Here is a 9,890-nt window from a genome sequence, read left to right on the forward strand (position 1 = left end):
ATGGGTGGGAGGGTACCCTGTCCCCTGTATGGTATTTTTATGTTCATTTTTATGGGGCATTTATTTTTCATGCTAAAAATATCCTGTTCCTTTCTGGAGGTAGGGGAGGGGGGGAAGTGGAGTGGAAAAATTATTTCAGCATCTCGCTTACAAATCTGCTCAGTGGACCAGAGTCCTTACCTACCGTGGGTTTGAGCACTGGGTTTCCATGCTTGTTTCTGGATGTCCTCACTAACATATTCTAGCCCAGACCCTTCCTGTTTTAATGAAAGGAAAGCCCTGCAGTCCCTCCCACTCATCTTCGAAACTCCCTCTGGATGGCCCTAGTGAGTTTCCATTCCAGTAGATGGCACGAAACTGAGTTCATGAAGCACAGAGAGCCCGAACATCTGTTTCTATGGGTCTACGTGATGTCATTTGTCCCGAAACACCCCCAGCCTCACACACAGACAGCCCAGATTCTAAATTTGGAAGGAAACACAAACCAGAAGGGGAATTCCTAGTGGGATAATGTTCTGGGTGTAGAGAGGCACCCAAACCTGGCTTCGATGAATGGACTGATTGAGCCTGTAGACTTCAGAGGGCTAATCTCTTCTCACTGCTCCCCTAAACTCTGTCCTTTGAAAAAGAAAAGAAAAATAAACCGGGCAAAGTTGTTACCGTGTGAAATGAGCCTGGGGATTAGGATTTCCTTGGGTCTAAGAGCAATTGAGTCATTACCATTGTGTGGATTCAAGGTTGACTTCAGGGTAGTTGAGTTCATAGATCACAGGATATTTGAGACACCGTCTAAAGAAAATTTCACTGTGACCTAGCCTGAGCCAAGGTAATAACTTGCTTCAGAAAGGCAAAAATAAGTAAATAACGTGGCTGTGGAAGAGTGTGGGTGTAGAGACTGTTGCAGGGAGAAAGGAGAAAGCTGTGTGAATGCACTTTTATGTGGCTCAGAATGAAGGGCTCCTCCCTGAGCTTCACTGTGTGCTGTCCCCAGGAGAGTCCCTGAAACAGTTCTCCAGGGTGAAGAGTGTGTCTCTCTCCAGGTCTGGGAACCAGGACTCGGGACCACCATGCTGGGAAATCTTGGTTTAGGGAAGAGGGTGATAAAGGGATGGTTTGTGACAATATTTAGCACTCCAAGTGAAATGGGCTCCTTTAAAGCTTGATTCAGTAAGGGTCCGCAGTGCATGGTGGTGGTAGAAGGCAGGGGTGTGGGTGGATTGGCTGTGGGTATGTTCTGTTTTGCCAACTTGAAGCACTAGAATCTTGATGGCAGTAGCATACGGGGTTCTCCTGGTAGAAAAATATGTCCACATCAATATCTGGAGGAGTGCTTTATCTGAGGACTTTAAGAAGGAAGCAAAGGAATGGTTGATGACATTTGAACCCATAATCTTTTTTTTTTTTTTTGAACCTATAGTCTTGAATGAGAACTTTATATTGTTACTCTATGGAGGACCTCTTTGATTACATACACCTGTGCAGGAGAGTTAACACAGCAGGCCTGGGACTGCTCTCCTTAGAAAGAGCAAGGTTGCAAGTTTGCTTGCCTGCTTGCAAGGTTGGCCCTTGGCTGGTGTGGGAACTTGGCCAGCCAACTGCCTTCTGAATGGGTATAAAGCTTTCCCTAAATGATAAGGGTAGCTCACTGTACCTATCCTATATTATACAGTGGTGGTTTCTGCTGAACACCTGCTTTCCTTCCAAGAGTCTGGAATTTTAGTATAGTTGGGTACCGATTGACCAGTCTCCAATAAAAACCTTAGACACTGAGTTTCTAATGAGCTTCCCTGATAGGCAGCACTTCATATGTGTTGCTCTAACTCATTGCTGGGGGAATTGAGCTGGTCCTGTGTGACTCCACTGAGAGAGGACTTTTGAAAGCTTACACTTGGTTTCCTCCAGATTTCTCTCCATAGCCTTTTCCCTTTGCTAATTTTGCTCTGTAGCCCTTCACTGTAATAAATCCCATAAGTGTGCTGTGAATGCAACCATATGCTGAGTCCTCTGAGTGCCTCTAGCAAATCGCTGACGCTAGAGGTGGTCTTGAGGACTCTGACAGAACACTAAACCACTATCTGCTACAGGGTGGGGTTCTAAAAATTAACGACCAGATTCCCCTGCACTAAATAATTTAAAAAGTTCTTTAACCAGGTGGGGTTAAAGGAAGGTGTTGATTCCAGTCTGGATAGTTTTGTTGACCCTGTTTTTGATGATCCCTACTGGTCTTTGTCCCATACCTCTTTTCACAAGAGTAATTACGTCCCTGTACTTAGATCTTCCCTCCTGTGTGCACAGCATTCTCAGTCTTGATTTACTTGTCCTGGAGCAGAGGCAGATCAGAGACAAGGAAGGAGTATATTGGGGTCTATCAATGGTTGATGCTGGGAATTCCCTAGCTGCTTGCAGTTCACCTCCTACACCAGCAGGAGGGTGATCATGAGGAACTGGCCACAGGTAATGTTCAGGACAGACTCCCTCAGCAAGGCATGGATGTGCACTTTTCCCAAGTGTGCCTTTCTCACTGAGGTTTTTCTAGATTCCAAGTTGACCTACTTCCACTTGGTTTCCACACTTTCTTTCTTTATATATGCTAGTGTAATCAGGTAACTTATACAGAGTCTTGCTCTGGCCTGTGGGCTTCACCCTCTGTAAGATGGCAGTATCTGTCTCTAACCTGATGTGTTGACTTGGCTCTTGAAGAGCAACTTGGTCCAAGTTTGGGGGCACTCCTCACTCATGGTCCTTTGCTCCAGCTCAGTTACCAGCTTGTATGCAGAATTGCTTTGATGTCTGGTGCCCTCTTTGGACATCCCATAGAGAAAAGAGAGTTTGTGTATGCTGTTCAGGGTCATAGAAAGCAACTTGTCATGCACCCAATTCTGGGTTCCCATACAGCCACTCATATGTGGAGGTTTTCCTGGTGGGACAGGTCTGTTTCTCCAGCTTCACCCCTTCTGCACTCATAGCATACACCATGGGGATATGAAAAGGGGGCTTGGGAAGTACATAGGAGGTAATTCTTGGAAGTATGGAGGATTCACTTATGTTGTGGACCTTTGACTCTGAGGGCTGGTTTTCTAAATTTGCTAGTCCTCATTAGCTCATCCTTGAGAGAAAATAGTCCATGGGTCTGACAGCCATCATAGAGGGCCAACGAGGAGTGGGGTCCTGGGTATGGAGGTGAAGGGAATAAGGGAGGAGAGTATGTAAGTGGCAACAGGACCCATGGGAGTGGTGGGAGAAGGAAGGAGACAGTGTCTATGGATGAGGCAGTTCCCAAGGGACCAGGAAATCCTAGGGGCTTGTCATCCCACTGGATCAAGGGACCGTTCATGATTGTTGACCTTGTGTGGACCCTCAAAAGTTGCTATAGGTGAGTTGTTGGAAGTGGCTTCAAATACAAAGTGAATGTTCTGCTTCAGCATGATGGATAGGCTGATAGTAAAACTTTTGGGTAAAGTATTGCCCACCCTCCCAACATGATGAGCTTAGTAAGAAAATCTCATAATTACCACTGCAGGAAGTGCTAGGTGACCAGGGAAATATACTAGATATATACTCCAGACTTTCCTATATGGAAGCTGTTTCTCCTTGTTAACCTCAGAAGTCTCTTTATCAGAGGTATTTGGGGTCTACGCTTTGGGTTTCAATCAGAAGCTTTTAAGGGAACATGATGTGACAAGGGTCTCCTTTCCTATCCAGGGGATCTGCTCTTCATCTCGAATGACTGTGAGCAGCAGGCCCCATCATGTCCACTGACACACATTGGCTACACACCTGGGTGGTTGGGGGAAGCCATAGAGTATTGACTAAGACCTGGCCTCTTTTATCAGGGAGCTTGCAATCTAACACATTAAGATTGGTAAGTGGCACTAAAAAGATGCCATATTTTTTTAAAATTTTTTATTATTATGTTAATCACCATACATTACATCATTAGTTTTTGATGTAGTGTTCCATGATTCATTGTTTGTGCATAACACCCAGTGCTCCACGCAGAACGTGCCCTCTTTAATACCCATCACCAGGCTAACCCATCCCCCCACCCCCCTCCCCTCTAGAACCCTCAGTTTGTTTTTCAGAGTCCATCATCTCTCATGGTTCGTCTCCCCGTCCGACTTACTCCCCTTCATTCTTCCCCTCCTGCTATCTTCTTCTATTTCTTTTTTCTTAACATATGTTGCATTATTTGTTTCAGAAGTACAGATCTGTGATTCATCAGTCTTGCACAATTCACAGCGCTCACCATAGCACATACCCTCTCCGATGTCTATCACCCAGCCACCCCCTCCCTCCCACCCGCCACCACTCCAGCAACCCTCAGTTTGTTTCCTGAGATTAAGAATTCCTCATAAAAGTGAGGTCATATGATACATGTTTTTCTCTGATTGACTTATGTCACTCAGCATAACACCCTCCAGTTCCATCCATGTCGGCCATATTTTTTTTTAATACAAACATCGTTATTATCATCAAATGTTCCAGCCTGTGGTGATTTCATTACCAAAATGTTTGCTTCAATTTTTTAAAGTTTTTTAAAATTTTAATTCCAGTGTAGGTAACATATAGTGTTAGTTTCAGGTGTACAATATAGTGATTCAGCAATTCTATCCATTACTCAGTGCTCATCATGATAAGTGTACTCTTTAATTTCCATCACTTATTTCACCCATTCCCCACCCACCTGCTCTCTGGTAACCACCAGTTTGTTCTCTAGAGTTAAAAGTCTGTTTCTTGGTTTGTCCTTCTCTTTTTTTCCTCTTTGTTCCTTTGTTTTGTTTTTTAAATTCCACATATAAATGCAATCGTATGCTATTTGTCTTTCTCTGACTTATTCACTTAGCATTATACTGTCTAGATCCAGCCATGTTGCTGCAAATGGCAAGATTTTCATTCTTTTTCATGGCCAAATAATATTCCATTGCAAATCTATATACCATATCTTCTTTATTCATCTATCGATGGACTCTTGGGCTGCTTCCATATCTTGGCTATTGTAAATAATGCTGCAGTAAACACAGGGGTGCATATATCCTTTCAAATTAGTGTTTTTGTATTCTTTGGGTAAATGTCCAGGAGTGCAATTACTGGATCATGGGGTCATTCTATTTCTAATTTTTTGAGGACCCTCCATACTGTTTTTCACAGTGTCTGCACCAATCTGCCTTCCTCCCAATAGTGCACAAAGGTTCCTATTTCTCCACATCCTCACCGACACTTGATGTTTCTTGTGTTGTTGATTTAACCAGCTGTAAGGTGATACCTCATTGTAGTTTTGATTTGCATTTCCCTGATGATGAGTGATGTGGAGCATCTTTTCATGTGTCGGTTGGCCATCTGTATATCTTCTTTGGAGAAATGGCTGTTCATGTCTTCTGCCCATTTTTAAATTTGATTATTTGTATTTTGGGTGTTGAGTTGTATAAGTTCTTTGTATATTTTGGATACTAACCAAAGGGATGCCATATTTTTTAACAGAGGTCAGGTTGGTGAACCAGTCCCAGTTCTCCATGGTGGAGGGGTCCATCCTTCCACATTTTCCATCTGCAGACAGATTTGCTCAGAAGACTGCGGAAGCTGTATTAATTCCTCAGAAAAATGGCTTTCTGCACCATCTGTAAGTATCTTTTAAGCAGGTCGTCAAGGAATGAATTTTAATTTCTCATAATTCAAGTCAATCCAACATTTATTGAAGGCCTGCAAGGATAGGAAAAAACGTGTTCTCTGTCCTCATGTCCTCTGCCTTTACTGTCTTGGGATTGGCTGTGAACCCCAAATCATTGTTTGGCGGGCAGCACAAAACCTACAGCCCCAGCTGAGCCATTTAATAGTTGCTTAAGTTGTATTTGGGGAAATTTTCTAGAAAAAAGAAGCAGTTGCCCTAAGCATCCAGGAATATTTCATGCAGCTGTGTATCTAGCCTTTGCATTTCTTCCTGTTACAGAGGATGACCCGTCACTGCCTCTGTTCAGGAACCCCACCACTTGTGCACACGTTCTTATCTCTTTTTCCCATTCAAGGACTTTGCAGCTTTCCTTTGTATCACTGATTTTTCCATCTCTAGTGGATCATCCCATTGGCATACGAATATGTTGTAACATCCCTTCTTCTATTTAAAAATAAATCTCTCCTTGACCTCCAATTCCTCCTTTATCTACTACTTTAGTTTGCTCTCTTTATAGTAAAACTCCTCAAAACAGCTGTTGCTACTAGCTTTACTTTCTCTCTTCCCGTTCTTTCTTTGACCCTTATCAGTCAGGCTGTAGTCTCCATAGTAATACTGAAACTAGAATTTTGAAGTCATCGACAACTCTCATCTTGCTAAATATACTGGTCACATCACACCTTCACATCAGTTGACCTCTTATTAGCATTTATCACAGTAAGTCATATCCTTCTTCTGGAGACCCTTTCTTTGGTTGAATTTTGGGACAGCCCATTCCCCTGGCTTTCCTCCTACTCACTGGTCACTCCTTCATGCCCTTTGCTGGTTTCTTCTCCTCTTCTTTCCCTCTCAGTGTTGGGGTGTTCAAGAGCTCAGTCTTCAGACTTGTTCTTTATTTTCTCTCACTCTTCAGGTGATCTTACCCAGTCTCTTAACCATACCCAAACATTTCCTTCCAATTCCTGCAAGGCCCGCTCCTCGTACATGTCTTTTCTAGTTTGCCCCTCTCTCAATCAAGGGCACCACCATTTACTCAGATACTCAGGCTCCAAGCCTATACACTGTAACTGAATTTTCTTTTTGTCCTACACTCCAGATCCAAACCACCAATAAGTGTGGTTGGTTCCATCTGCAACATATAAGCCAGATTCAATATCTTTACATATTTTGATCTTTACTATTGTCACCCGTCAGAACCACAGCCATCTCCCTCTGGACCTACTCCACTAGCTGCACAGTTCATCCCTCTGCACCCTCTGTTGCTATCCCTCCCCCAGTCTATTCTCTCCATGGCCAGCCAGGAGATATTTTATTTTATTTTTTAAAGATTTTATCTAATTATTAGAGAGAGAGATTACAAGTGGGGTTGGGGGCAGAGAGAGAGAGGAAGAAGCAGACTCCCCACTGAGCAGGGAGCCTGATTTGGGGCTCAATCCCAGGACCTGAGCCCAAAGCAGACAACTAACCAACTGAGCCACCCAGGCGCCCCCGGAAGATGTTTTAAAAGCACAAATGAAATCATGTCAAACCCTACTCAAAACTTAGAATGAAATCCAGGTTCCTTACCACAGCTGCCTCTCCCTCTCACCTTCTCTCTTGCCCACCATTCTCACCACCCCGACCTTCATGCTTTTTCTCAACCCACTAACTTTATTCTCACCTCATGACGTTCATATTTCCTCTACCCACTGCCTAGAATGCTGTCGAGGATCTTTGCAGATCTTAAGCACTTATTATTACCTGATATTATAATGGTTATTAATGTGTTTACTTGTTTGTTGTCAGTCTCTCAGGCAATAGAATATATATTTCATGGCAAGAGTTGAGTCTGTTTGGTCATTGGTATATCACTGGTGCCTGAAATAGGATCTGACACATGGTAGAGACTCAGTAAAATTTGTTGAATGAGTGAGAAATTATAGGAGCTAGAATTCATAGAGTATTTACTGTGTGCCAGATACTGTGATAAGGGCTTTGCTCGTCTTGTCTCATTTAACTCTCAGGCAACCCTATGAGAATTTACAATTATTTTATTTTTTTTACAAACTGTTTATTTTCTGTCAACCTTTTCCATTTCTGTTTCCATTTTGTTTACCTTTGTGGAAGAGCAGCTTAAGACCACTCAGCGCTTGTTCCTACCCATTCGGTGGCCTGAGTAGTGGGAGCTGCAGACCAGTCTTCAGTGGCTGGCTGGGCACTCCAGTCTTCAGTAGGGAACTGCTGAATAGGCACCGAGGGCCCCTGCATGCCTTCAGACCAGTCTGCGACTTCAGGCTGAGTAGCAGTGAACTCAGGAGCTGGAGCCATCCATTTACACTGAAATTCCTCCTGGGTCACAGCTTTTTCAGCAGCAGCCTGCCCTTCCTTTTCAATCTCTTCAGGATCTCTGTAGAAGTAGAGATCAGGCATGACCTCCCATGCGTGTTCACGGGAAATGGTGCCAGGCATGCACAGAACTTCCCCGGCCAGCATCCACCACATCAGACCCAGTGAGTGAGCTCCCTTGTTGTTGGAAGGGATGGCAATGTCCACATAGCACAGAAGACAGTCTGTGTTACACAGAGCAATGGTAGGCAGGTTAACATAAGACGCCTCTGTGAGAGGCTGATGGTCAGCCCTGGGATCAGTAACCACCAGAAGTCTCAGCTCCTGGAAGGCTGCCTGGATCTGGTTAGTGAAGGTTCCAGGAGTGAAGTGGCCGGCAATAGGAGTGGCTCTGGTAGCAGCAGCAGATTTCAGCACAGCTCGCTGGCCAGCATTCCTGGACGATATGACACTGACATCAGCTGGGTTTTCAATGGCAACAATGGCACGAGCTGCCAGCAGAAGCTTCTCCCAGGTTCTCTTCAGATTTATGATGTAGATACCATCACTTTTCTTTTTGTAGATGTACTGTTCCATTTGGAAGTCAAGGTTGGTGCCACCTAAATGGGTTCCTGCTGCAAGGAATTTGAGGACATCCTCCTCCTTCATTTGCGGGACATCAAGGGCTCTGGACATTGTGAAAGTTTCCCTTTAAGTTACGAAGGGAACGCAAAACAACGCCGTATGGACCCTTCCCTGGGTAGCGTAGAAAGCGAGAAGTTTACTATTATTTTACTCAGTTTCCCAGATGAGTAAACATGAGCATAAAAAGATGAAGAAATTTCAGGATGGGAGCAAGATGGCGGAGGAGTAAGAGACCTGGATTTCGTCTGGTCCCAGGAATTCAGCTGAATGGGGATCAAACCATTCTGAACACCTACGAACTCAACAGGATATCGAAGAAGAGAGTAGCAACAACTCTCTGAACAGAGAAGCAACCACTTTCTGGAAGGTAGGACGTGCGGAGAAGTGAATCGGAGGCGATATTCCGGAGGATAGACGGCGGGGGAGGGGGCCTCCGCCGGCCGCTTCTGGCAAGTGCTAGAGCCGCGGAGCACAAAATCGGACCTTTTAGAAATCGGCTCCGCTGAGGGACGTTGCTCCAGTGGCTAAGCGGGGGGTGGAACCCTCGCGGGACAGTGTGGTCTCAGGACCCTCGGGGTCACAGAAAGACCGGGGGTGCCTGAGTGCGGCAGAGCTCCCAGGTATCGGAGCGGGGAAGCCGGCTGCAGAGACGGAGCCGAGGCGCGGGCTCTCAGCTCGGGGTTGCCATAAACCGTGATCCGCGGCCCAGTCGGGCCACTGCTCCTCCAGCAGGGACCCAACAAGCGGCAGATCCGGGGAGACTCCCCTTCCTCCCCCGGGAGGAGCGGCACGGGAGCGCTCCGCAGGGATCTGCTGGGTTTGGAGACTCCACACGGGATCGGGTGCCAGAGATAGAAACACTCGGTCACAGGCCGGGTGAGCACGGAGTGCGGCCAGAGACCAGGGAGACGGGAGTGACTGCTTTTCTCTGGGGGCGCACTGAGGAGCGGGGCCCCGAGTTCTCAGCTCCTCCGGGGCGGGGATTGGGAGGCCGCCATTTTCACCCTGGTCCTCCAAAGCTGTACTGAGAGCTTGCAGGGAACAAAAGCTCCTGAGAGCAAACCCTAGCAGCTTGCTTAGCCCGGACTCACAAGGGCGGGGCAATTCCGCCTCCAGCAAAGACATTTGGGAACCACGGCAACAGGCCCCTTCCCCAGAAGATCAGCACGAACAGCCAGCAAGCCAAGACCAAGTTTACCGATCAAGGAGAACGGCCAAACTCCAGCGCTAGGGGAATACTGCACATAGAATTCATGGCTTTTTTACCATGATTCAT

General features: G+C 45.8%; 1 pseudogene; it reads right to left on the minus strand.

Annotated features, from left to right (window-relative positions):
- Window positions 1-7,777: 7,777 nt before the first annotated feature.
- On the minus strand, window positions 7,778-8,682 carry LOC114206492 (small ribosomal subunit protein uS2 pseudogene; annotated as a pseudogene).
- Between the last annotated feature and the right edge of the window lie 1,208 nt (window positions 8,683-9,890).

The sequence above is a fragment of the Eumetopias jubatus genome, unplaced genomic scaffold, assembly GCF_037043125.1.
Source record: "Eumetopias jubatus isolate StellerSeaLion01/CBP00866 unplaced genomic scaffold, mEumJub1_p1.0 scaffold_7, whole genome shotgun sequence".
Classification (NCBI taxonomy): Eukaryota; Metazoa; Chordata; class Mammalia; order Carnivora; family Otariidae; genus Eumetopias; species Eumetopias jubatus.